Here is a 27,945-nt window from a genome sequence, read left to right as displayed (position 1 = left end):
TTCAACTAGATGAGAATATGTCTTTTACTATCTTTATTAAATGCTACATATTTCACACTGGTCTCCAACAGAGACAACTGCCCCACATTTAGAAGCTTGGGAAACCCCTAGGGGTCCATGGGAGGAACAGCAGTGAGCTGATGACTGAGTGGTAGGAGAGTATTTCCACGGCCACACCATCAGGTTTACATTGTGCTGTTGTGTCTTACCCACTGAGATGCCCCATGTAATGGTGCACACTTGAGTTTTAGCAAGTTCCCAGTTTAATGTGCAAGACCTGACATCAAGAAATTGACAGATAATCAGCTGAGAAGTTGACATAGGCATGTACACACACACACGTGCACACGCACACACACACACACCATCACAACTCTCTCACCACCCAACAGCAGCAATATCAATGCAAAAATATTGATCATAGTCACAATCATCAAAAAATCATCACCTAACATTACAGAATTGTAAAAATAAGCAAAAAAAACAATAGAGAACAATGGCATGGATCGTGGCTTCACAATTTAATCTCACTGAATGGCATTTGGCAAATTACCCAAACCACTGTGACTTTCAGTTTCCTCATTTGCAAAGTGGAGCTAATAACAGTACCTACCTCAGTGGGATTTTCTGAAAACTAAATAAGAAATTATATTATAATTGGGTGTATAGTTTTATAATATAGACTATTTATATAGATATATAGGACGTATAGTATGTAGTAAATATAGTATATGGCATATACTACATATGTATATTATTATGTTACTAATACCTTATTATTCCATTAACTTTAGCATTGGGTAAAAGAGGAAATACAATAGTCCTCCCTTATTTGCAGCTTAGCTTTCCCATTTCAGTTACCCTCAGTCAATAGCAGACTAAAAATACTAAAAGGAAAATTCCAGATATGGGCAATTTGTAAGTTTTAAATAACTTTCATTGCAGTATATTGTCATAGTTTTTATATTGTATTTCTAGTTATTATTTTTAATCTTGTTCTGTGCCTAATTGTAAGTTGAACTTGATCACAGGTGTGTACGTATAGGGAAACATGGAGTATATAGGGTTCGGGTTTCAGGCTCCCCTGGTTTTGGAACGCATCCCCATGGAGAAGGGAAGGACTGCTGTATCTTATATGATAAAATTAAAAGGAGATTTGAATGGAGCTGAGGCATCTGGGACTCCTCTGACTGGCAACTGGCACCACGGGGAGTGGGAACGCATCCATGGGGCGCCAGAGTAGAAGGAAGGAGGTTGGGACTCTAACACATGCAGGGCAGTAGCAAGCCACCTGGAGAGAAGGCAGGTGTCAGATGACTCCTCTGGCTGGGCCTAACAAAGGGGTCACAAACTGTGAGTGAAAGTCTAGAAAGGAAGGGCAACAGGAGACAGACATTACCCAATAGGGCCTGTGAGGAAGACAAAGCTGGCTTCCTCCACGTGCGCTTCCTGCCGTTGCCGACCACTGATAGCTGTGTACACCAAAGCAGGTCCACTTCACAGGTCACATTTTGAAACTAATAATCATTGTGCTAATAATCACATCAATGTGCATTCCTATGGAGCCCTTTTTTAACTTTCTTAATGTACTGTGGTCTTTCTTTTTCCCTCACCCCGATCCATCCTGCTTTATGAAGATGAGGGACCTGACAGCAGAGGGGTACCATCACATCTAAAGCCATATACGAAGTCCAAGGCACACTGCTTGGCCCTGGTACATGAGGGGCCTTTTTGTAGTGTTATGTAATTTCAGATGACATCCAGCCTTTCTCTAGACCCTTTCAATCATCTTGAAAGCCCAAGCCCATCTCTCTCTCTCTCTCTCTTCCATCCTTCGTGCTCCTTTTTCTCCCAACTGCCCTTGTTGAAACCTTCCCATGAGCCTTTACACACTTTATCTAGCAGATGCTATTGAATCCTCTCAGATTCATGGGGTGAATGACTTAGCACTAGGGACACTTGCTTCTACAGTTCACAATTCCATGGAACTTTCAGAGCTGACCTCAAGTCCCCACAGGTTTTTCCTAAGCATAGGATGAATTCTGGGGGACAGCCCCACATGGTGGTAGAGCTGCTGAACAGAATTAGGTAGATGCCACACCCTGGACCAACCTCACAGATGGCCAGCTGATGATGGTGGGCAAATATGCCATCCCTGGACACTGGAACTTGAGGCACTGTCCTCCAAGGGACTCCTGAACCATTCTAGGGATGGGGAGAGGCAATCATCCAAACTTGAAGCTGAGGGGCCTTCATGACACTGTTTCAGCTCCTTGCTTTGTTAAAGGATGGAAGGTAGGAGGCCCTGGGTACAGCTCTCCTACCCCTGGAGCAGAACAAGTTCTGAATTCATGACAATGTATTTTAGGGATGGAGAGACCTTTCTGGCTTGGAGATTAAAGTCCCTTTAGCCCAAGTCTCTCTAGAGAGCATGAACTTTGGAACATAGAGGCATATAGATCGCCAGCTTGCTATACCTTCCTCTAAGTTCTTCCTCTAAGTTCTCTCTCTGAGTCCGGTCATCAGACTTTAAGGTGGCTGGACATTATTAGCTTAGTTTACTACAGAAAAGCCTGTGCTGGAACAATATTTAATGTTATGCCCTTAGCCTTTATACGGAGTCAATATAGGAGAAACATTTGAGGAGCGTTTCTCTGCCCCTGTGAAGCGCAATGAAAGACCGTCCATTATGTTACCTGTTGTCCTCACATAGCCCCAACACAATGAGTCTTCTGTCCACACAATTCTAGGGAAAGTCTTTCTCTTCCAACTTGTATTCCTTCTCTCTTCAGATATTACAGACTGGATAACTCAGTGTGCCTTCTATTTATCTTTGCCTTAGTTTCTAATACACTCAGCACCAAATGTAACGCTCAGCTACAGTAACTAATTATTGCAATCATCAATAATGATTATTTAGACCCCATCCTTGCCAGTATCTGTTTCTGCTTTCTTTTTATCTGCTTTTATATTTTAATTGTCATTTTATATATGGCTAATTTTGTAGACTTCTCCCCCATTTAATTAAAGAAATAATGGATGTTAATAGAGATAGAAAAATGATAGGTCAGTAGGTAACGAGAGCAAGTCAGCTTCGGGTGAGTGGATGGAGAGAAGAGTGGGTAGAGAGATTGACATGAATTTCAACATTTCATCCATGCAATTAGCACCAAATGGAATCAAGAGTGCACAGTCTGCCGTGTTACTGGCTCAAGATTTCCATTCAATCCAATTTAACCAAAATATATTGAATGTCTATAATCAGAACCCAAATATCTCCAGGATAAAGTTCTTTTGTCATTCATATCTGCAACCAGCCCAATGTTGCCATATGATAGGTTCTCACGAAATGTTGGAGGCAAACTGAGTTTAATTGTATTAGAAACTTACTTACCAGGTGCAAGTCACAAAACTCAGAGCACACTAGGGAGGTGTAATTCACAGACTGGAATAGATAGAAATAGCCATATAATCAATACATCCTTCCTGGACCATTCAGGCTGATCTCCTTAGACTCTGCTCATTCCTGCTGCAGACCATTCCCTCCCCAACCACAGTGCCTCCCCTCTCTTTATTCATTTAACTGGTCTTTCCAGCCTGTGAGACTTAAATCAAGTCTTACCACCATAAAACTTGTTCCCAGTTCCAGTCAGCCCACATTGATTTCCCCTCCCCTCATCATCTGCTGCACACAAAGTTCCTGTGGTTTCGCCAGCTTACTTGTGACTTACCACTCAAATATCCCACACAGGCACCTCAATTTCAGCCTGCCCAGAGTGGACCCCTCCTCACTACCCTGTAATCTGCATCATAGCCTGTTCAGGGCCTGCAGTGGCACTGCCTAAGGTCAGATCCTTGCTTGCACTGCTATAGTGACATCAGTCATTAACCAGGCTTCAATCAAAGGAGCAGAACCACTTGGAGGTACAGAGAGATGGATGGATGGTAGAGACATAGGTAGGTATGTGTACTCACACGAATCACAGAGATATATACAGATAAAAATGTATGGACACAGATATTAAAAGAATTTTTTACAGGGATTTGACCTTACACGATCGTGGGAGCTGGCCTCTGTGAGACGTGTCTTATGCCTGATACTGGAGCTTGAGGCTTCCCGACAGGTGGCTGAGTAGAGAAGATGGAACCAAGAGCCAGCAGGGAACCTCGAATACAAACCAGAACCCATGAGAATGGGCTAAGACCCATGTCATTTCCTACTGCCTCTAACCCTAGTGACGTGGTGTTATGCAGAAGCTAGTGTCTTAATTATAGTCCTATCGGCCTGCGACTCAGGAAAACTTGAGGATGCGGGGGAAGGTGATAGGTCTAGTCACAACCTCAAACCAAAGAACTGAGCCAACAGAGCAGCATCACACATGTGAGCTACAAAATGGCTGCTGCTTCCCTTTCACCCTCTAAATTGCCCAAGAAGTCTCTCTGGTGGACCACCTTAGCCAGAAATATAAGGGAGGGAATTGGGGGAAATTCCTGAGCTTAGCCACATTGGCACATTTCAAAGCCACCATAACTGTGCCTAACTTTTGTTTCTTGGACAAACAGCTTTTCCCGTTAATAAAATGGCAACAACATAGCAAAGCATTCTCATGACAATGAAATATAGCCATACCTGTTGAGTTCTTAGTACTCAATAAATGTTAGCTATTATGACTAATCTGACCTTGCCTCTTATTCTCCTAGCTTGGTAGGTGGCCTTAAAATCCACCCCTGTATCTGTGCTGGCCACCTTGGAGTCATCCTTGAACACTACTGTTAGAGGTTGAATATGAGGTGTGTCTGGAGAGCTCACGTATGAGACAATGCAATAATGGCCAGAGGTGAGATGATGGATTATGAGAGCTGTGACCTCACCAGTGGATTAATCCATTCCATGGATTAATAATTTGAAAGGATTGCCATGCTGGCCAGTAACTATAGGCAGGTTGGGTGTAGTTGGAGGAAGCAGGTCACTGGGAGAGTGCCCTTTGAGGATTATATTCTGTCCCTAGTGCCTCTCTTTTTCTCTCTGCTTTCTGGTTGTCTGGAACTATGACTCCACCATGACTCCACCATGATGTCCTGCCTTATCTCAGACCCAGAGCAATGGAGTCAGTTGACCATGGACTGAGACCTCCGAAACATGAGCCCAAAGTGAACTTTTTCTCCTCTAAGTTGTCTTCTCAGGTATTTCCATCACAGAGATGAAAAGCTGACTAACACGTCCACCCTCCCCTCTGCTTCTTACATCCCCAGGGCATGCCCTCCTCCTCATTCCTAATTACTCATGGCCTTCCATGTGGTCTTTCTGGTACCGCTGTCTTCTAGAACAGATAACTCTTCCATTGCTCATCACTATTTGTACCAGTGTCCCTTTGGGAATAAAGGTATCTAATGTTTCTGTCTCTTGCCCGGAGGTGCCTAGCACAGCAGAAGTCTTGAGAACACATGTGTGGAGTGCTCATGTGGCCCTCTGGCTATGTTTCCACGCTGTAAACAGACACGACACACTGGTGAGTGTGCACTACATTCTCATTCACATACACCATCAGCAAGGAGAGGATGGCTAGTAAGGCAAGCAAGGTGTGTTTGTAAAAAGGAGATAAAAGGAAAGAAGGAGTTAGAGCAGCAGTAGCAGGGACTGGAAGAGACGGTCCTTGTCATATTTGTTTTGTGTTACTATACAGTACCTGGTGCTAGGAAATATAAACCAAGAAAAGTGGTTTATTGGACAATTCTCTAGCAAGGGCCTCTTGACTCCATGACAACATGGCGAAGAAGCTAAAGGGGAAATGTGAATGTTCAAATGAAACCAAACAGGTGGGCAGCCAAGCTGTATAACAACATGCTTTTACAATAACTAGCCCTGCCCGTGAGATTGAACCCACTTCTAAGATGCAGGCATTAATCCCTTCTGAAGACAGTGCCCCATGCATGGCTCGATTATCTCTCTTAAAGTCCCTATCACCACAATGCCATTACACTGGGGAATCAAGCCTTGACACGAGTTTTGGCAGGGACGACCCACATTCAAACAAATGCAGTTCTAGAAGAAACAAAGTGGAAGGTTTTTCTTACATTGATCAGTGGCTCGAGGGCACCCCTAAACTTGCCTTAGAACCCTGAACACTCAACATTCTGGGTACAATGCTCAGTGCTATGGATCGTTGAGTTGTCAACCCCGTATTCCAGCAAGATGCAGTGTGGTACCAGAAAGAATTCCTTCCTGAATGAGCCTGGGTTCCTGTGATGCCTCATGAATCTCTGTTAAATGCCCTATTCCCACAAGATGTTAACCACAAGGGATTTCACAAATATTTCTCCAGGAAGCAAATGTGTAAATATTTTCTGACATGGCTTATCAGGTTGAGATGCAGTGACTCATGAGCATATTCAGCCCAGGTGTCCTTCCCATCTGCCCACCGTCACATCTGTAGAGCTCAGCAGTGCCTCTCTGGATCATGCCAGCATGGAACCAAGGCTAGGCAGGATTGTAGCAAGAGCTCCACCCAGTTCTGGTGCAGACTCTGGCTGCAGGAGCTGAATGGTTTGGACGAGACACTCCCCACTGTCTCCAGGTGCCTGTGAGCAACAAGAGAGGGTTCAAAAAGATCAGCAGCTGTCAAAGTCTCAGAACACTTTTTTTTTTTCCAAAGAAAACAATCCCAAGAATGATAAATAAATGAAGCAAATAATAGTCAAGCTCTTCTGGTTGACAGAGGCCACGAGCTATGAAAGAGGGCCAAGAATTCCACCCTGTTCAGTCAGATAAGGTAGCTCCAAGGGACATCCAGGACTCCCCAGAACAAAGTGAGATGACATTGGGGTAGACAATCCTGAACCATCCCTGCTTCTTGATAGTCTAAAGTCAGATTGTAAAGCCCTTGACTGTGATAAAGTCTTGTGGTCACTAATCTTTCTTACCACCTGTCAAAACCTCTCCCCGGAGTTGAATTCTTTGTTTAAATCTGCCAAATCCTGCCAATTTTAATACTGGGATGAGCTTGCTAAAATCAGTAGCTTTTTGCTCTAACAAGAATCAAAACAAAATTTCATATTCCCCAGTGACTTTGAAAACACAAAAACCTACAAGAAGAGCCGGGCTGATTCAAAACAATAAGAAGTAAGCAAAGAACACAACAGAGGGCCTCATCCTTCTGAGCACAGCCTGAGTCAGGAGGCTAGGTGGGGCCCTGATACCTGTGTGCTCAACCGGCTCCCAAGGTGATTGCAGTACACACCAAGGTGTGCAAGTCACAACCATTTAACAAGAATCAGGCTTGAATGTCACCTCCTTCAGGGAGTCTTTCTAACCTCCCTCTGACTACCCTCACCCTAATCCTCCTATTTTCAAAAACACTTCTTGTTTACCTTTATCTCAGGACACATCACACTGCACTGTAATTTTTGATCGCCTGTCTTCTTCCTCCCTCCAGGAAAACCGGAAATTCCTAGAGGAGGAGAATGTGCCATTCATCTCACATCCTCAAAGTCTTAGTCTCTGCTTTAAAATGTGCTAAAGTTCTTTCACTCAGAGTTTGTAATACAGGAATTAAGACCCACGGAGGTTTAGAGCTGGGATACAGCTCAGTGCTGGAATGCTGGCTGAACATGTGCAAGGCCCTAGGTTCGATCCCCAGCACTGCAAACCAATGAAAACAAAGTAAAACCACAGAAGTTTAAATAACAGTACAAAATCAAAGGTAAACGCACCATACAAATACGAAGTAGGTTGTAGATAATATGTGAATAATTTCCTTCCTACAAAATAAAAGTAATGACGTTTATGGAGGTACCTAAAATTGAATTAAATTTGCCCAAGGTCACACAGCAAGCACATAATAGAGTCTGAATTTGAACCCAGGTATCTGTCCTAAAGCTGAGCTCTCAAGGACTACCCATCTATGCTAAGGTCAATCGGTGCCACAGGAGGTTCGAGAGCAGAGGGAAAACAGGGAACAGCAAAATACAGGAAGGAAGAACTACAGCTGCATGTGGAAAGAGGGTTTAAACACAGGAAGTGGAGTGTCTGAGAATGTGGCCTTGCCCAAAGAGAGGTCTGGCCTTGTCCCCAGCTACTAGGAGGTAACATCTAAACTCTTGGAATTTCCCAGTGAAAGAGTGACTTTGTTACTCATGGCTGGCCCCTCAAACCTCATCTGCTAATGAGTTGTCTATGGTGGCCTCTCAGGCCTCCTGATAAAGTCCTGACCTCTAGGGGAGGGAGGCTGGAGGTTGAGTTCAACCATATGGGTCAATAATTAATCAATCATTCCTACATAATGAAGTTCCAACTCTGAGCACTGAGGCTCCTGTGAGCTTCCCAAGTTGTCAATGCTCAAAGCACACTGTCACATGGGTGCTAGGAGGATGAGGCATCCTGAAGACATGGGAGCTTTGTGTTTGGATTCCTCCTAGACTCTGCCCTGTGTGTCTCTTCCTTCACCTGGATCTAATCTGTACCTCTTGCCTGTAATAAACTATAACCAAGAGTATAAGGGGTCTCAGTGAGTTTTGTTGAGGCTTTTCAGTAAATTAGACCTGAGGGTGTTTTGGGGAATCCCTGAACTTACCACTGATGTCAAATGACATCTTCCTTCTAAATATATAAGTTGAATCTTTGCACTTGAGGTTGGTACTTGTGGGCAGACTTCACGGTCTGGTAGACAGTGCCCTTAACCTTCCAGGTAGAAGGCATAAGGAAAACCATCCAAGCCCCTGCCTGTGTCTTCCAGGGAGAAGGAATCCATCTCACCTACCCAGGTTTAGGTCAGCTGGGTCTGAGAGCATTCTTCAATTGGGACTTACAGTTGGTGCAAATAATACTGATAAGAATGTTCATTGAGATAATAAATAACTGGGGCGCACCTGTGTCCCTTCATAGCACAATTGCCATATTCGGAAAATAACACTTCATGCTCATTTAATCCTTTTTACTTCTGAGTATTCTCCCATCTGTGACCTCATTTTGCCCTCACTACATACCTAGGAAAGGAGAGAGTCATTATCCTGATTGATCAGAGGGAGGCCTAATGTGACTTGTTCAAGCTCATGCACAGTCATAGTGACAGCTAGAACTGAACTCAGAACTCTTCGCCCAGAGTTCCCTTGAAGACTCCAACCAGCCAAGAAGCAAGTCTTAAATTTCTTACTCTCTTTCTCCATCTGTGTTCTTAAAGCCACCCCTACCTCTTAGGAATGCTGCAAAGGAATTGACCATTGATAGAGTAAAATGAGACAAGGCCCAGCCACCCCCATATTTACAGTGACTATCTTGTGTGCTGGAGGACCCAAGGAGCCTCCTTCTCTCTCTGTAGTGGACACTGTCAGTGCTCTACTCAGATCCTCTGGCTCTTTTTCTGTGCACCCCATCTCTGAGCTTCAGAGTGCTTTTTCTAACAGTGTGTACCTAGAGTTCTTCAGCAGAGAATTACCCCGGGTACTAGAGCCCCTTGGCCTGAACATCCAGAGAGCTGGAAGTGTCCCCCAGGTGGGGCAGCCCTCATCCAGTGCAAAGAATGAAATTCCAACACCCAAGCTTCTGAGTTGGATGATGCTAGGGTATAACATAATCCAGAGTTCCCCCATAGGGTCAGGCTGCAGCTGCCCTTTGAAGAACTTTTCCTGAAATCACACCCTTGCTGAGTTTCTTCCCCTTCTCCATCCTGCTTCCCAAACTCCCTTTCTCATTTCTCTTGGGAACACTTCCTTAATAAACTGCTAATCATAAATCCCAAGGTCTGCTTCTTATGAACCTCACCCAAGACATACCCTAACTTCCATCTGAGGCATAAAAAGAGGAAGAATCATGGCCGAATGGAATCCAGAGAGCACCCAAGTGTTCTTCCAGGGGGTGGGTTCCACCCAACAGTGAGGGGTCAGAGAGAAAAATACTCAGAGCCTGTCGCAAATAGTACTGATTGAGAAAGTTCATTGAGATCATAAAAAACGCATTCACGTTTCCCTGGGTGTAGGCAGCCCCCAGTGGAAAGGTGGACCAAGGGCATCTAATGGACTTCCCTTGGCAGAAACACCACTGATCAGAGAGAACATTCAGCCTTTGGTTTGGGGGGACTGGCTTATTTCACTTAGCATGATAGTCTCCGGTTCCATCCATTTACTGCCAAATGCCATAATTTCATTCTTATTTTCTGGCTGTGTTATACTCCATTGTGTATAGACACCATATTTTATTTATCCATTCATCTGTTGAAGGGCACCGAGGTTGGTTCCATAGCTTAGATACTGTGAATTGAGCTGCTATAAACATTGATGTAGCTGCATCAATGTAGTACGTGATATTAAGTCCTTTGGGTATAAACCAAGGAATGGAATAACTGGGTCCAATGGTGGTTTCATTGCAAGTTTTCTGAGGAATATCCATACTGGTTTCCAGAGTGGTTGCACCAATTTGCAGTCCCACCAGCAATGTATGAATGTGCCTTTTCCCTCACCAACATTTATTGTGACTTGTATTCTTAATAATTGCAGTAAATGGTGATTATTATGATTGTTGTTAATATTAGCATGAGACCTGGTAATTCTCCAACTGGGGCTTACAGTTGGTGCAAATAATACTGATGAGAATTTCACTGAGATCATAAATAACTGGCACGCACGTGTGTCCCTTCATAGCTCAGGGAAGAGTGGTCTATGAGACCCTGAGGAAGGGAGAGCTCACAAAGAAGTCTCATGGATTCCTGCCCTGTGTGTGTCTTTCCCCTCATGTCCCTCTGTGTCCCCTTACAACTCATGTGATTAAATTGCATCCAGTATACACTACATGCTGAGTCCTGTGGGTCCTTCTGATGGCTCTCCTAATATGAGCATGGTCTTGTCAAATGCACACACAGCACCAAAGCATTTTAAAATAAGGAGGTTTTACATAAAAATCTGGATGACCAATTTCTCTTGAAAAAATCCAGAGTGGCAACCCCAGGCCTTTACCTGGAGGTGAACACAGTGTCTCTAATTAACAGCTCCAACCAGTCTGTCTCAGTCATCTCTGATACCTGCCGGGTTCCCGCAAGTATTTGAGTTTCAGATCCTTGAGCAGGAGGAGGGGAGTCTTGCTTGTTACATCAGCAAAGCAGGTTCCTGAGGCTTTGTTCACTAGCAGGAATTGAACCGCCATCCAGAAAATGTTCCTTGAAGCCCGTCCAGTCCAACAGATGCAGCACACCTTTACCAAAAAAGTTCTAGCTGTCACTTTAACTGTGCATGAGCTTGAACAAGTCACATTAGGCCTCCCTCTGATCAATCAGGATAATGATTCTGTCTCTCCTTTCCTAGGTATGTAGTGAGGGCAAAATGAGGTCACAGATGGGAGAATACTCAGAAGTAAAAAGGATTAAATGAGCATGAAGTGTTGTTTTTCTGAATATGGCAACTGTGCTGTGAAGGGACACACGTGCGTGCCAGTTATTTATGATCTCAATGAACATTCTCATCAGTATTATTTGCACCAACTGTAAGCCCCAGTTGGAGAATTACCAGGTCTCATGCTAATATTAACAACAATCATAATAATCACCATTTGCTGGCAATTATTAAGAATACAAGACACAATAAATGTTGGTGAGGGAAAGGGCACATTCATACATTACTGGTGGGACTGCAAATTGGTGTAACCATTCTGGAAACTAGCATGGAGATTCCTCAGAAAACTTGCAATGAAACCACCATTAGACCCAGTTATTCCACTCCTCAGTTTATACCCAAAGGACTTAATATCAGCATACTACAGTGATGCAGCCACATCAATGTTTATAGCAGCTCAATTCACAGTAGCTAAGCTAAGGAACCAACCTAGGTGCCCTTCAACAGATGAATGGAGAAATCAAATGTGGTGTCTATACACAATGGAAAATAACACAGCCAGAAAAATAAAATGAAATTATGGCATTTGGTAGTAAATGGATGGAACTGGAGACTATCATACTAAGTGAAATAAGTCAGTCCCTGAAAACCAAAGGCTGAATGTTCTCTCTGATATGCAGATGCTAACTCACAATGGCAGGTAGTGGTACAAGTTCATTGGATTAGACAAAGGGGAATGAAGGGAAGGGAGGGGGATGGGAATACGAAAGACAGTAGAATGAATCAGACATAACTTTCTTATGTTCATATATGAAAACACGACCAGTGTAACTCCACATCATGCACAACCACAAGAATGGGATCCTAATTAGAATAAGTTATACTCCATGTATGTATAATAGGTCAAAATACACCCTACTGTCATATATATCTAAAAATAACAAATAAAAAAGAAAATAATAATTACCATTTACTTGCTTTTGCCAGGCTTTGCCAACATCATCCTGCTCCTGCAGACATGCACATAGTAGGCCCTAGAATTGCCATTTCTCACATCATTCATTCTGTGATTGTGGAGTGTCTTTTCCAGGTACAGGCCAGTTCTGAGGACGTGAGAACAGAGACAAACAAGACACAGAAGACCCTGCTTGCATGGATTTACAACTTTATCAGCAAAGATGGGCAGCAAATTAATTAACAAATAACTCTTATATATGTTAGGCAACCACAAGTACTGTGAAGTCAAGCCAAGCCAGTAGATGGGCCAGAGGGGAGGGTAGTGAGGATATGTGTCCATGATGGATCTCTCTAAGGAGATAATATTTGAGTAAAGACCTGAGTGAATGATAGTGGGAGCCAGGCAAAAGTCTAGAGGAATCGTTTTTCTGGTCTGGAAAGAGCATTTGCAAAGATCCTGGGGCAGAAGTGAATCTGGCTGATCTGAGTTGTTAGAGCTTGGTGAGCAAGAACTCAAATAAGTCAATAATAGCCATGTCATAAAGTTCCTGTAATCCATGATGAGGACTTTTGTATGATGCTCTGGGTGAGAAGGAAAAATATGAGAGGATTTTGAACAGAATGTAGAAACACAGGTTAAAAAAATGAGGCTTAGAAACAGCACACTACATTGCTCAAAGTAGCAGAGTCAATATTCAATCCCTCACCTGACTCCAAAGATTTAAAGGCATAACATGGGAACATTTCTCATAAATACTCTCTTTTCCTAGAGGATCTCCCAGCCAAATCCTTCCCTTCCCTTTAGTCCAGGACCAACTTTCATAACATCACAGTGCATAGAAATGTCCTAACCTGAGAAGGGAGCATCTATTATGCTCAGCTTTGGGGACAGGATGGAGTGCAGATGGATGTCCCTTAATGACCATTAAAAGTCAGGAGAGTAGATGCGTGTGCCACACAAACCCATTCGTGACAAGGTGTGTTAACACAGTGTTGTCCTTTAAATCACCTGAAAGCCACTGATGTGCTTGCTATGTAAAAGAACCTAAGAGGAAGCCTTAGTTAGGAAGGAAAAAAAAATCATTTTGTCTTACAAAAAGCATCATCTCTTCTTCCCCCAGAATTATGGCTTCTGTACGCTGGGTTTTTCTTAAAGCAATGGGTGACTGAACTATTACTGTTGCTATTGTTGCAATACATCACCATTATTAAGATATATAACATTAGATATGGCATAATAAGGTTCACATATGATTAAATCCCCCCTCACAGTGGAGAAGTGTCTACCACACCGAACGGAACTGGCCCATCACATCTTGAGAGTTTACAAAAACCTCTTTAGAATTTCAATTCTCTCCTCACTGTCATATTAAAACACTCCCCCAGGGACCCCGGGACACTGGATTTTTTTTAGTCCTATATCTGAATTTTATTTGGCCAAACAGAACCAGCCTTGAATTCCCCAGAGGTCTCCCACAGGAAGCAAATGTAGGTGTGTTCTGAGCATGCTGATGATCAAAGAGAGAAACCAACTTTTGTGCCAGCAACTCTCTTGATTATTCAGGGATGGATGATCCAATTTGTGGATTAGCCGGGCCTCTTGGCCTTTCCTGATTTCACTGATCATTAGCCCATGGCCCCCTCGGGCCAGGAAGATAAAAGGAGCCAGGCAGAGCGGTCCAGTGGCTTCTTGGCCGATGTGGTGAAAGGGGCAGGGCTGGAGGCAGTGGTTTGCAATGGGGGAAAATGAGGTTTGGGGATTATCCAGATTTCAATGAGCTGGTTTCTCCATAGCTTCCTAGCCCCCCACCTGAGCCCCTAACACTGAGCAACGGACAGTTTAACTTGGATGGAGTGGGCCATAGAAACAGCCCAGTGGGTTTCGAATGTGATATTTCGAGAGCCTGGGGCAGAGGGGTGAAGCTGCCCTTCACAGGATGGGAGAGCCTTGGCCCATCGTGCTCCTACCCCTTCTGTGGCAAGAACGACAGGACAGGCAGGGGGAAGGGCTGTTGGCTCTAACACACCCTTGCACCCAGGACCAGCTGCGCTTTAAACCCAAGAAGGGGGCCGATCAGTCTCTTGAGCAGCACTTTGTAGAGTTACAAAAGCAGCAACGGAAGGAAGAGTGAAGGTGGAGAGGTGGGGTAGGGCTGGGAATGGGGACAGAGGACCCGCTGTCCACGCCAAAGGGGGTTTGGATTTCAAGCCGCAGTCCTAGAATAATCCTTCTCAATGACCCCATCCAACTGAGCAATGAGCACTGTGGAGACAATAAACCTAGTTCTTCCCTGAAGCCAAGCCACCAGAAAGGGGGCCAGAGAGACTTCAGCAGAAGTGGAGAGGCTAGTCTTCACAGGAGGAGCTGTCACTCATCTACTGGGTCCTTAGGCAAGTTCATCATAAAGCCTCCATTTCCCCCAAAGAAGATTCAGGATAAGATTGCAGATTTCTTTAGAATGCTGAGCAAAAGAACTGAGATTCCCATGCACAGGACCCAGCCCCCTGTGGAACCCATGGAAGACACTGGAGGGACAGACAAGACTCTGGAAGTGGGCAGGTGGAATTCATCCCTGCGCACACCACCACCGTCACTCCATCCTGGGTGCATGGCATGTTCCATTACCCCCTGCTGTCTTAGCCTTCTCAGCAGGAAAGCATCAGGACTTCCCTCTGCTTGTTTATGGATCCTCCTGGACCTGGAGCAAGGGATCTGGTGGAAGGGATTTTGAAACCAGGTCCTAGATGGCAATGGCTCCTCCCACGGTGTTCAGAGGTCTCACATCTTTTCTTAACCTTGCTGTTTTTCTTTAAATGTGATCAAAGGTCCCTCCTCTACCCCCAGGGAGTTGAACAGGATGAAATGAAAAATGAAAAGTGCCATAAATGAGGAATAAAGGGCAGGAGGGAGGTCGATTTCTTTTCTTCTTCTTCTTTTTTTTTTCTTTTCTTTTCTGGATTTTTAAAAAAGTTATTCAAAAGGAGCTGCTAATTTTCAAATATTACCAAATATTTATATTCAGGTTTCTGTGTCTAGCCACAAGCCTAACAAAAGGATTCCACAGTAACATATGCATAGGAAGAAGAGGGACCTCCTCTTTGTCCTGAGATATAGGCCGCCCTCACTGGCCCTCAGGAAACCAGCGTCTCCACCCAGCTTGGTTCCGAGGAAGCTGGTGGCTGGGGCGAGGAGGTAAAGTGAAAGCATTCCCTACCCAGAGGTAGAAGGATCAAGAGCTGCAGCTCTCAAATCCCTTCACACTCTTAAAACTATTGTGTGGGCATGTGTATTTATATTTATGAAATCATAATTTAAACCTATTTCATAAACACAAGAACACCCAGGCGCAGGGTTTAGCAACCATCAGAGGGATTTCATCTTTGTAAGGTCACAGAGCCTCTGGAAAACCCCCCTGTACCCTCATGGGATAATGAGAGCAAAAAAGGCAATAAATCTTAATACAGTTGCCCTACAGAATCTGAGGGGGTGGGTCCCAGGGCCCCTGCAGATACCAAAATCTGCAGATGCTCAGTCCCTCACATGAAATGGTGTAGTATTTGCACATCTTCCCACGGACTTTAAATCATCTCTGGACTACATCTACTGCATGATACAATGTAAAAAAACCCTATGTAAATAGTTGTTATCTTAAGATATTGTTTAGGGAATAATGATAAAGGAAAAACAAAGGTCCGTATGTGTTCAGTGCAGATGCAATTTTTTTCTGAGTATATTTGAATCTCAACTGGTTGAATCGGGGACTCCAATTGTTATAGTTTGGATGCGAGGAGTTCCCCAAAAGCTCACATGTGAGAAAATACAAGAAGGTTCAGAGGAGAAATGATTGTGTTGTGAGAGTCTTAACCCAATCAATGATTTAATCCCCTGATTGCCGCTAGGGATTAATTAAGTGTTAACTGAAGTGCTAGGGTGTGGCTGGAGGAGGTGGGAATTGGGGCGTGGCTTTGGGTATATATTTGTATCTAGCAAGTGGACTCCCTCTCTGCTTCCTCATCACCACCTAAGCCGCTTCCCTCTGCCACACTCTTCCGCCATGTTGTTCCTGTCTCACCTGGAGCCCTGAGGAATGGAGCCAGCTGTGTATGGATTGAGACCTCTAAAACCGTGAGGACTCAAATAAACCCTTCTTCCTCTACAGTTGTGCTGGTGGGGTCATTTAGTTCTAGCAGTGAAAAAGCTATCTGAAAGACAATTCCCAGCAGAAGAGAGGATGTAAACAAAAGTGCAGATGCAGGAAAATGCAAGTTTGGCCAAAGTATAGGGTCATAAACCCTCCATGTGGCCCTCCACCCCACCCTCTAGGCTGCAGCAACATGTGCAGTTCCTAGACCACTGGTCTTGGTGTCTCCCAGCAAAGAGTAGTAGACCCATCTCCACCCATCACCATCATCTACTAATGCCTACCGGGCTCATACAAGGAACTCCAGTGGACATTGGCTGTTCCTGCTTTCCCATCAACTATCTTCAATTCAGCTTTCCCAAGGGAATCACCATCTTCTCAGTCCATCTAAAGAGTGTGAGTGGGGTTGACCCAGGGGAAGTACGTGATCCAGGTCTGGTCAATGAAAGCACAGCCTTCCTCTGCCCACAGTGATCCATTCCAGACCAGGAGCAGGGTCCATGCAAGGCCCCGGAGCACTTCTGCTGGTTTACAGAGAGACTGTGTGGGGAGACCACCTAGAGAGAGGTGCCAGGAGTCCCAGCTACTGGAGTCCTCCAGGCTCTAGATGCATAAGAGAAGTCTCTTCCTATTTGATCTCAGCCCCAGAACCATCGGACTGAGGAACCCCAATGAAGGAATGCCTAGCTGAGCCCAGTTAACCCTCAGGCTCAAAAGCAGAATAAATGTGTGCTATACTAAGCCACGGATCATGTATGACTTAAAGGTAGTCAGAACGGAACCTGTTTGTCTTACCTATTGATTCTAGGACTAAACGATCAGGAATTCAGTCAAACTCGAAGACAAGGCAGCCACTGAACTCAGAACAAACTTCCCAACTGTCTTCACTTAACCAATGTGTTACTTGCAGGTTTTGTCACCAGGATCTCCCTGTAGCTTCCTCTAGTATCTGTCATTTCCCCAAGCATCTGCCATCGGCCAGCCATCCTATCAGGCTGGACACAATCAGGTATCTTAAGTCTGAACAGAGACATATCACGACCCCTATTGACAGATGTGAAAACGCAGGTCTAGAGAAATCAAGCACAGCTGACAAATGATGGAGCCAGAGCCACTGTGACACTGGGAAGGATGTTGTGGCCTTGCTTTGCCTCTTGCTGACCGAAGGACCGCGGGCTGAGGGCTGAAACTCTCACTGCATCAACATCCTCATCTCTGAAAGAGGTTTCCAGATTGCCCACCACACAGACTTGCCATGAGAATTAAGGCAAACAGTTCAGGCTACAGGGGGAGTGAGGGGGGAGCATTCCATGAAGTCTGGTCACTTCCATTCAGATACAGAACACTGCCATTCATGGATGTGTTACTGGCTCAGTTGGCTTCTTCATCTCAGATTGCAAAAGCTTCATGGAATGAGACATTTCTGCAATTTCTTCAGAGTCACAGAGGCTGTAGTAGAGTGTTAGACATGCATCAGGTGCTTGCTGAACCCTTGTCAATAGCTTGCCTGATTTCAATCTAGAACCCTCCTCTTCACATGGGAAGCCACGGGGAGCCACACTGGCCCACAGTTTCCTTTAATGATGGTAAAAGCACACAAGAAATACTCACATGAGGATGGGACAGCTCTTGTAAAATGACTTTCCCAAGTCGTAAAGAGATCTGATTTAAATCCTGACTCAGCCATCAGTGTGCTGGAAGCATTCAGCAATGTCCAAGCTCTGTGGGTCTCAGCTTCTTTATCTACAAAGTGGGGATAACAGTAACTGCAAGGGTGGGGTGATTCAATGAGACAGTTAATGTTATGCATATGTTAACATGTAGTAGGCACCACATGAAAAAAAATGATTATCATCTGAGGCTAAATCCCTGGCTTACACATTTTCCAAGGCACTTTCGTAGATCAAGGGAGAATGCATGGGATGATGCTTTCAAAATACTAATAAAGTTCATTGCAAATAAAGTTATTAAGAACCAGACTGAAGTCTAAATCATCTGACATAAACATCCATTCTGTTTGTTCATGCAAAGCAAAAATGCAGAAAGTTAAGAGAAAACTGTTGTGGCTATTCAAAGAAAGACAGACATCAATGATCCGCTCACCTAGACTTGGAAAGAACATCTGAGGTCATCCAACTCACCTCATTTTTAGGAAAAGAAGTGAGATGAGAGAGCACCACTGTGTGGGTAATATCCCACAGAGCCAGGAGGGGAACAGTGGACCTAGAGGCCCAGGCCAGTGACCTTTCACTGGATTCCATCCTTCTGGCCTGCATTTGCTGTGGGATGACCCAGGTATCTTCACTCCAGAACATTCTTAAACAAGCACTGGATACAACTGAAAGTAAATAAATGCTGAATCAGTTTTATCTCCCGTACATTTACTTACTGCCTGGGAGTAGAAGAAAAAACGCCTCTGGGGTATCTCTCTCTAATTTCTTTTCTCAATAAGCATATAAAAATTGAAACGAATGCTAAAGAGGAATAATGTGTCTTGGAGAAGATATGGTTTGTGCAGGCTGCTTCTCTGTCCACCCTACAAGATCACTGAGCTCTGAGGTCCTGGCTTCTTAGGTCTGACCGAGGTTGAGCCATGAGGCTGTGTCCAGTCTGACAAAGAAAGCTCTTGACACTGGAAGAAAGCTCATCAGTGTTGGTCACCAAGTTTCTCTGTTATCCTGAAGAATTCCATATTCTAAACAGTCCACAGGTAATGCCAGGTTTAAATGTGGTTTTGTTTTCTTGCATATAACAAGGCTGCCTTTTATTTCCTAGCTACCCAGTTTTGAAGAAACTCTCTGATCTGCCTCTCTGCTTGGAGCTCTATGTCCTCTGGCCATCACTTGTTACCAATTTATTCTCTCTAAGCCTATGCCACTGGTCTGCAAAAGCCCTCACTCCTCAGACTCTCCCCAACCATCCCACTGGGATTTCAGAACTCAGGCCTTCTTTACCACCCCACACCCTGCCTGACTCACCCTCCACAATCACCCCCAAGGTCTGTCACTTCAGAGCTCTGTAGGTCCACAGGCAAGTTCTGGCCTTGCCTTAACTCTTTTCTTACATTCCTGCGTAGACTTCTTCCATCCTCCAAGAAACTAATTTGCAGTTCCCTCTGGATTACATGCTGTTCTCTGTACTTCCCATGCCTTTCTCTAACCTCTACTTATCAAAACCTCAGCCAGCCTTCAACTTCTAGGCCAACACCACTTCTTCCACAAGACCCTAGAAGTCCACATTCCTTTGTCAGCCCTCCTGCCCCTAACTTCAGACATCACGGCAAGTGTATACTTTCTAGTATTGATGCCTTGCTTATCACATGGCTCCTCTCAGAAAACATACTCTTTTCATTCAGGGACCACATAGTTCATATTTTTTCCCCACTACAATACAAAGCATTTTGTCTTGCATCTCCTAGATGCTCAATAATTATCTGTTAATTTAATGAAGAAAAAAAAATAAAACACACTTTTTTTTTTAAAGAGTACCTTCCAAGACACTGGCAGAATCCAGTGCGTTGAGGATGGGATTTATCAATTTGAATTCTTCCCTGAATATCAATTTGAAAGCCACTGGGTGCCGCCATGCCTCAGTTTCCCCATCTGTGACCACAGGACAAGAAAACTTCTTCCTAACTTCCTTGACTAGGCCAATTATTTTCACCTAAAAAATGATACCATCATGCTTGTCTTCTTTTGTGTTGTTTTATTTTTAAGCAAGCTGTAAATGCACAGAGACCTGGAAGATTCTGTATGGGAGAGAGAGACCCTGCGCCCCTTACTTGGAGTTCATTGCCAGCCCACAAGGAGAGAGACAGGTCCTCTCACCAACCAGAAAGGAAACAGCTGTGGTGACAGATGTTGGTGGTGCTGATTATTCCAAGGCTGTTTGCATTCAGATTTCCCAGGCAGTCTTGGTTTTTTGAAGTCGGTCTTGTTTGACTGGTTTCCCCAGGTCTTGGGGGTGAAAACAAACCACCCCTCTTGTCCCATGCATTTCATTTATTTATTCTCTCTCCACCACAAACAGCACATGTAAAGAACACCCACCCATCGCACACACTCCCACACCCATGGGACTCCACTTCCATTTTGAGCATAAATGGCCTGAGGGAGGGAAACCTTTTCATCCTTCCTGGATGCTGGTCTTTTTGTAGGTATGTGTGTTGGGGTGGAGGGGAGACATCTCTGATAAATCACATCCAAGGCCTACTTGTCCAAAAGATGTGCAAACTTCTGATCCCACCCAGGACTTCGACTGAATACCAAAGAGGGGTGTCTTTGTTTCCTCTAAACTGGAATCTTTTCTTTGAGCTGGTAAAATGAATTAATGAAAGGAAATGACACCTTGGATTTCTGGGAGAGGGGTGGTAAGTGAAATAGAGAAGGGGAGAATCCTCACTCCACCCCCCAAAAGAAAGGGGAAGAAAGTTCACGAGGGTGAAGGATGGTAGGGAGGGGAGCATCCCCTATGTAGGGTTCTCTAAGGAAGAAGAACCTTCTAGAAAACAGGCTGCTTTATTTCTGGGATTAAAAGTTGCCTCATAATACTGTAAGGCCTATGTATATGCAAGCAGTTGGGAGTTATTACTGGCCTAAAATAGGAAACCATTCGCTTGATCTTTTGCTTCAATCCTATTAGGGGCCCCCTGGAGCTCGAGAGAGATACCAGCCTGTCATGTCCCTGTTGCTGTGACGACCCTGTCTTTATAGAACAAGAAAGAGAAATGGTAGTGATTGGCAGACCTTGCTTGCCCCGTATGTAACACAAAGGGCGACAAAAGGAAGAGGAAGTGAGGCCCTTCTCCGAGGTCTGACGCTTCTTAACCCTACACCACCTTCCACCTGGTCCAACTCGCCCCCGGCTCCAGCCTTCTCCAGAAAGGGCAGCGCCACTGGCTGCTAAGTGCTGGCGCTGACAGATTACTAATTATCATCATTATTATTGTTTAATTGCTAGTGATACCATTAAAAAAAAAAGTCTGGAAAAAGGAAAATAAAAATGTGGGAGGGGGCTGGAAGTGAGGAAGGCGACCCATAAGAAGCTCCCAGCCCGTGGGCTGCTGGGTTGGCGACATTTTCGGCCTGGGCACTGTTTGCCCGACGTTGGGGGAAACGGGGAGACTGGGAAGCAGCACGGGCCTGATAAATCCCACCATATGGTGCCAGACTCCAACTCGCCGGCCATAAATAACGGCCTCCCTTTTCTGGTTTTCTGGCCCAGCTCCTCGGATTCTCGCTAAAGGGGCGGAAAAGTGCAAAATGTTGGTGCTCGTTTTCTCCGCTGCCTGCGCGGGAAGGAGTGGACACGGCCTGGAGGGGGCGGAGGCCGGGCCACCCTCCCGACGCGGCGCCCGGCGGTGGCCAGCGAAGCCCGCCGCGACAAAGGCCTCGCCCTGCGCCGCGGTCGGGTCCCGGCCCCGCTCTCCGCCAATCGTCCGGTCCCACCAGGGTCCGTTGGTTGCAAAAGTAAAACCAAGAGATCCCAGCAGCGAAGGCATTCGGTCTGCGCTCAGTCCCTTTTGAAAAAGCCGGTGACCCTGCGGCCCCACACGTCCCGGGAAGCGCAGGGGCTGGCGGCGCGCGGCGGGGGCGTCCCTGCAGCCCCCTGCACCCTGTTCTTTTGAAACCTTTGCCCGGGACCATTGCCTCATTTAGGATTGCAACTCGCGGGGACTCTGTTCAGACTTCCACTGCATCCAAAAAACCAGTCGGCCGCCTCTCCCAAATAAAACTCCAACCCGAACGGTGGCCGAGGCCCCGGGGAGGCTCCGGTGGTGACAACGATCGGCAGCTAAGGATGCTTTCCGGGGGTCGGGGGCAAAGCTTTGTGCTCCCTGACTCTTGGCGGGGGTGGGGGTGTGGGGCAGAGAAGAAAAAGAAAAGGAAAAAAGAAAGAAAGAAAAGTTTCTTTGGGGGGAAGCAGTGAAATAGGAAATGAAGATCCGCTCTGTAGTTTAGCTGAAAGGAAACGCTGTGTAATCCTGACATGTATCGCATTTAAAATAAAACTCTTTTATCTCCATGCGTGCCGAGCCCCCTAAACATTGTTCGGACTCCTACAGGGGGGAAAAGACGTCATAAAATGAGAATTTGTTTCATTGTGGGTCTCTCTGCCAACACGGGGTTTTCAAGGGACGCCCAGACAAAGCGGGTGCCAGGAGGGGGACTTTCCAGGTGAGCCCGGAGACGGGGATATCAACTCCCCTCCAGTCCATGAAAACGCCCGAGAATAAGTTATTGAATAAAAACCCCACTCGTCCTCCTCGTAAACTCCCCCAGTTTCCTTTCCAAGACCCGAGATCCCTCTCCCAAATAAATTACAAGCGACTCTCTTCCTATGCCAAGCGCCCTTGGCTTCCCAGTAAGCCCCGAAGATTTTAAGAAATGATGTTGAGGTTTGGGGAAGGGAGAGAACCGGGCGTGTGACTCTCAGCCGCCCTGAGTTCAATGTTGTTGGTTCTTTTCCCTCCAGGCGTGATAAAGCAAAATATTTTCACTGCAACCTACAAGTTTGTTTTTTGTTCTATTTCTTTTCTTACTACTTTTCTTTTTCTTCTTCTTCCCCTCTTACCAGAAACAGATCAAGAAAAACTAATTACAAGGTACGGCACCAAAGTTAAATGAAAATGTAATCCGGCAATACGGAAAGTAAATTGATTTTTTTTTTTAAAGATAGATTTTTAGTTAGAAACAACAACAACAACAAAAAAATACATTGTTCTCCCTGGAAACATTTGTTAAAACTATGTTTGATTTCGGGCTAAAAAAAAAAAAAAAATCAGAGCTAACCCATAACTCTGAGGTCACTCTCTGGATGCCTTTTCTTTACAAATTCTAATTCGAAAATTTCTAGCCTTCCTTGGGGTCTTTGTTTTCTATTTAAAAAGGTTTGAGGCTTTAAAATTTTGTTTGATTTGTTTTTATCCAAAAATACTTCCTCTCTGCTTGGACTAGTGGTCTTGGGAACCAGGAGAATTTAGGAAAGGATTTTTTTGATAGTCCCCCCACTGATATTTTACTGAAATAATATATATTTTTTTTATTTAAAAAACTTTATCCTTTCCAGGTGGATGTCTCATCTCTAAAATTGCTCTTGACTTTTGGAAAAGTAACCAACCCACACATTCTATAAGTTGCTGTGTGCTGAGGAGGGTCAAACCGGGAGGGTTTTGTTATTTTGGTGGTTGTTAATGTGGTTTTTTTGTTTGTTTTTGTTTTCTGAACCCTCTTGTTGGTTTTTCCAAGTTCTGTATCTTCCTGGGGGAAGGTTTAATTTTCATTTCAAGACTGCCCAGCGGCTGCACGGCAAGGAAGTCATAGTGCTTCATCCTAAAGACATTTTTAAACGTCCAAACATTAGACATTATAATGAATATCATAAAAATGAAGTGGAATGTATATCTGACTAGTCATTTCTTTGCTATTTGTTAGAATTTCCACCACTGGCCATTTTTTAATCTAGTATTTGTAGTTATTGCCCTATCTGGTAAATTTTCTTATATTAAGATATTCAAAATTATCTTCCTCAAATCTTTATCTCATCCTTCTTAATTAGCTTAACCCACATCAACTGAGGCCATCAAGAAATAAGTTTACAGAGGTTACATAACTCAAAAAAGAGCTATTTATTTTTTAAGATTTAATTGTCCAGTCTGTTGGTCTGTTGATTCATTTTTAAATGCAGAACCCTTGTTTTCTTTTTTGTTTTTGTTTTTGTTTTGTTCTGTTCTGTTCCTCTCTCTCTTTTTCTTTCTGTTTTACTGTACTTGCATAGGACAGGGCTCAAGAAAATAAAGCCACGTCCTGCTTTCCTGGATCAGCAGTGAATTTGCGCCACCTTCTGGTAGGTTAGAGAATGACGAAAACACCCCACGCTTCCATAAAACATTCTTTTATTCACGCTGTTCTGTTGTCCTATCTGTATCTGAAGGCAGAGCGCCACTCAGCTTCTCTGAGCGGTCCGATCTCTTACAGCTTGATTTTATAAAGATCCTTTGAACTGGGAGAACTTTTCTTTATCACATCCCTGAAAGAGCTCACAAAATCCCCAACGGGTCGCTGCATGTTAATTCACTGAAATGCCTGTCAGGGTAGTAAAGGATGACTGTAGAATAGTTGTTTCTTATTCTACTTTGACTCCCTTCTGCAGAGCTTGAAAACAACTCCGAGGCTATAACTGTAGCAGCAGAGAAACAAACGCTTCTCTTTTCTTAGGTCCATAAGACCCTCATTACTCACAATTAATCATAATGACATGCTGTATTCAGGCTCCTTACTGGGGTCTGCGAGGAGCACACAGATGTGGCTTTCTGTAGATTTTTCTGCAATATGGATTTCAGGATACCAAGCTTATTAGCACCCATTACCAGCCCCTGGGTCTGCTGTTTCTCTCAAAAGCACTGGTCAGCACTAGAGGGCTGAGGGTTTTCCCAGCCTTTAAGTGGGGATCATTTTTTCATGGCCTTTCTGACTGGTGATAAAGACCACAGGGCCCAAAAGTCGATCCTTTTCCTTCCTAGCCAAGCTTGGTTTTAAAAAATAGAATATATATCCAATAAAATGAATATGCATGTTGTGTGCTACATCTATCTTCTATGAAGGTCTCTTATTCAAGGAGAAAATAAACTTGATGTGCTTTCAAGAATATGGGCAAAATTATGTATTAGCGGGTCCCAAATGCTTTCCCTGCAAAACTGCATTCCCAGAGAGAAAGGTTTTAAATTGGGTTAAATTAGTAAAATCGTTTGCTGGATTATTCCTCGTGTTAACCAACTGAACCCCTGATATGTGCCAGATCTGTGAAGCTGAAACAGCCAGGTGGGCTGTTATGGGCGAGGTGCACAGCAGATACGACTATCTATCTATACCTGAATTTGCAGGGCTTCCCAGCAGTGCTGTGTGAAAGACCCCTCTCCAAACACTGCAGGCAGCGTCTTGAATGATGTTCAAACAATCCCAACAAGAAAAAGTAATAATTATTTTGTCATCAGCCTAATCTAAAATCTTGATGACAAACTTAAGATTGTTGAGAAAGTATATGGTGAAGACTACAAACTTTTTTCAGAAATGTTTCAAAATAAGACTCAAATAATGAAGAAGTTCAAAAATTCAAAGTCTTAATGTTTAATTTCCAAACTATGTGTGTGTGTGTGTGTGTGTGTGTGTGTGTGTGTGTGTACCCAGCCGATAGTTTGGGAGTAAAACAGAATGGGTTAGAAAGGAATTTGACAACATAATTTTGAATGTCACTCGAAAGAATGAGGCAATGAAAAAAGCCAAATTATTTATGGAAAAAGAATGCAACTTGACCTAATTATATGTTCTGGAAAGCTATAACTTTCATAAGAGGATATAGGTATGGAAATCAGACCAAGTGATGAGACCAAACAAAGAATACAGAAAAGATTTTAAATATCTATAAAAACTCAATGTAAGATAGAGTCAACATCTTAAAATAATGGTTCAAACTGCATGGATGATTTGCTAAATTTTGTTGAGAAAATATATTATCCTTTTGTCCAGAAGAATTAATGAAACATTAATTTTATGTTGTTAAAGATTTACATGCAAAGAGTAAATGTAAAAGATGAGCAAAAGACTCAAATCAGCATCTTATATTAGAGAAAACACATAATCCAAAAAAATATAAAAAAAGATTAAGGACATACTAACCAAGAATATATTGAGATACCATCTTATATCGAATATCTGTACATATATCTAGTTTAGATACTGTAAATGCTATTCAATTGACAAAAAAAAAAAAAAATTAAGTCTGGCCAAGGGTTGAAGATGATGTGGTCCCACAAGACCTCTTAAATGAAGTTTTTGGAACTGAAAGATATAATCACTTTGGGAAACAGTATGGCAAATTCCAGTAACTCTATTCCTGGGTATCTATCCAACAAAAATATTTTCACCTGGACACTAGGGAAAAAAAGTGTTAGTGATCTCAGAATAGTGACTCAAGTGTTCATAAATGGGGACTGTGTGAAAAACTGTTACATAGACACACCCAAATAATATGGCAGTCAAAAAGTGAGACACAGGTATATAGATTAGTCTGCGTAGAACGTTATTAAGTAGAGGAAAAGCTAGAGCCAGAAGATCACATAAGTATGATATTCTTTTTATAAGAATAAAACTTTAAAATACATATGTATGTATATATACATGTATCTTAGCAGAGTACATAGATAAGATGCAACTACACACAAGGAAAAGATCAACACAGACTTCAGAATGGTTCTCTTCAGTAGGAGGAGGCAGGAGAAGAGGGTGCACTAAGAGCACATAGAAGAATGTGGCTTATTTCAAGAGCCTAGTTATTATATTAAGCAGTGGGTTCATGGATGCTTATTTTATGCTTAAAAACAAAGGAATGAATATATACAAGAGGACTCTTCCTGCTTCAATGATGAGAGTGTGACATAAACTAGCAGTACTTCACACATGAGATTCATTGAAAATTTAAAAAAATAAAACATAACAAAGTGTGAACGATTTTCTGAGGAGGGAGGTTCTTACAGACAAAACATTGACAGCAAAAAAAAAAATCATAAAGAAATTATTGACAAATATAGCTATCTAAAGGCCTTTAGATTGTTTGCATCAAGAAACAGAAAGAGTTAAAAAGCTGAACAAGTTAGTAAAAATATTTTCACTAAATGCAAAAGAATGACTTGACTACATAAAAATTCTTTCAAAGCAACAGAAACATCCTAAATTAGAAATAGATTAACAGGGATGAGAGGTGGGAGGGAAAGGGAGAGAGAAGGGAAATTGCATGGTAATGGAAGGAGACCCTCAGGGTTATACAGTGGAGGGGGTAGAGGGAGAGGAGGGGAGGGGAGGGGAGAGGTGGGGAGGGGGGAGGGTGGAGGATGGGAAAGGCAGCGGAGCACAACAGACACTAGTATGGCAATTTGTAAATCAATGGATGTGTAACTGATGTGATTCTGCAATCTGTGTATGGGGTGAAGGTGGGAGTTCATAACCCACTTGAATCAAAGTGTGGAATATGATATGTCAAGAAATTTGTAATGTTTTGAACAACCCACAATAAAAAATTAAAAAAAAAAAAAAAAGAAATGGACAAGGACTACAAACAGGCAAGGCGTGAGAGAATATATATAAATGGCCAATAAATACATGAAGAATTTCTTAGTAAGCTAAGAAATGCACATTAAAATGACAATGAAGAATGGCAAAGAGGGAAAAATAGTTGGTCACAATGCTTGGTGTTGGTGACGGCGTCCCCCAAGAGGCCAGTATCTATTACTGCACATTTCTGGCTTTCAGTCATGATTCTAACCACAATAGCAGCCACCATTTATTGAGTCCCAACCTCTCTGCTTAGTGCTTTCCCCAATAACCTCAGAAGTTAGTGTTACGGTTTGGATGTGAGGTGTCCTCCAAAAACTCATGTGTGAGACAGTGCAAGAAGGTTTAGAGGAGAAGTGATTGGGTTGTGAGAGTCTCAACCCAATCTGCGAATTAATCCCCTGAAAGGAATTGACTGAGTGGTG

Source organism: Marmota flaviventris, chromosome 17 (assembly GCF_047511675.1).
Source record: "Marmota flaviventris isolate mMarFla1 chromosome 17, mMarFla1.hap1, whole genome shotgun sequence".
Classification (NCBI taxonomy): Eukaryota; Metazoa; Chordata; class Mammalia; order Rodentia; family Sciuridae; genus Marmota; species Marmota flaviventris.
Note: the sequence above shows the minus strand (reverse complement) of the source record.